This window comes from Cebus imitator, unplaced genomic scaffold, assembly GCF_001604975.1.
Source record: "Cebus imitator isolate Cc_AM_T3 unplaced genomic scaffold, Cebus_imitator-1.0 Scaffold2033, whole genome shotgun sequence".
Lineage (NCBI taxonomy): Eukaryota > Metazoa > Chordata > Mammalia > Primates > Cebidae > Cebus > Cebus imitator.
Genome location: NW_016109348.1, coordinates 3,653 through 5,055, shown reverse-complemented (window position 1 = coordinate 5,055; position 1,403 = coordinate 3,653). Strand labels below are relative to the sequence as shown.

The 1,403-nt window shown below is 42.7% G+C and overlaps 1 pseudogene across 1 annotated transcript; it reads right to left on the bottom strand.

Moving 5' to 3' along the window:
* LOC108299117 lies at positions 1-1,298 on the bottom strand (annotated as a pseudogene). The gene has a single exon (XR_001822822.1). The product of XR_001822822.1 is annotated as a voltage-dependent anion-selective channel protein 2-like (transcript).
* Between the last annotated feature and the right edge of the window lie 105 nt (positions 1,299-1,403).

Genomic DNA, 1,403 nt, shown 5'->3' with positions numbered 1-1,403 from the left:
ACAGTTTTCATAAAGGTCTATTTCATTATTGGTGAGTAGCACATTTAACAGTTAAATACATTTAAATAATGTATAGGTGACTGCAGGACTGCAGCATTGGTAACTAGACAACCAATTCAACTAGAAACCAGCTAACAAAGAACTGTCTAAATATTTGAAATACAGCTCTTGTTGAGATCATCCTTTGTTTTGATCATCATCTTGGGGGAAAAAAGCCTGCTGCTGGTCACAATGGAAATATATTAAGGCCAAATCTTCTCATATCCATTTCCAAAGGTTTCTTTCAGCTGGATTAAGCCTCCAACTCCAGGGCAAGCCCAAGCTTGTGGCCTCCAGCATTAATGCCCTTCCCCTCTACCAAAGCAGACAGTGTAAGCTTCACACCAGGCCTCAGCGTCTGACTGTAGCCTACTCCAATTAAGCTAGAGTTGTTGACTTTTGCAGAAATGGAAGCAGTAGGATCCAACTGATATTTAGCTGCAATGCCAAAACCAGTGCAGTTGGTACCTGATGTCCAAGCAAGGATTACTGAAGTCAAGATCTTCACATACTTTTCTGATAAATTGATCCTCCAAATTCTGTCCCATCATTGACATTAGTGTGTAGCTGGAAGTCCCCAGTTCTGTAGCCCACTGCAAAGTTATTCCTTGTCAGCTTTGATTTGGTACTGTCAAAGGTCATGTGGAATCCAGCAAGCCAGACTTCATAACCAAAGACAGCTGAACCATGGATTGCAGGTCCAGCAAAATCAAAGTCAACATCACAACCAAGGTTTATACACTCCCTCTTGTAAGACAACTTGATTTTACCACTTTTCTTTCCTGTGTTTGGTGAGAAGGTAGTATCAAATGTCAGTTTCAAACCTTGACAAATCTGGTCTTCAACTGCAATTTCTGTTCCCAGAACGTTATCAGTGTTCCATTTTTCTGTGAAAGTCAGACCATACTCACACCACTTACATTTGTTCTCCAAGGTCCCAGTAACTTTACCAGTATCTCTATTAAATGAGCCAGACGTTGAGAATTCCACGCCACTGCAAGACTTTGTTTCACATCCAGTTTCACCAACCCAAAACCAAATCCTTTGTTGAAAATATCTCTGGCAGCTTTGCCAAGGTCAGCATATGATGGAGGAATACACAAAGGCCACGCACAAGTCTGTACGTGGGTAGCCATGGCGAGGCCTCGGGAAGAGGGGATCTGGTGTTCTCCTGAGGGGGGCCACCACCACTGCTCCACTAGCTGCTGAAGCCACTTGGCACGCTCACGGTGGAGCTGCGGCTGCAGCAGCTGGAGGGCGAAGTCGGCCAGAGGTCCTTTTAATCACCACTAAATGATTAAAACTCTGTTAATGGTGTTTATGTAGTTCCTATTTTTATTTCTTTTCTTTTTTTTTTTTTTTTT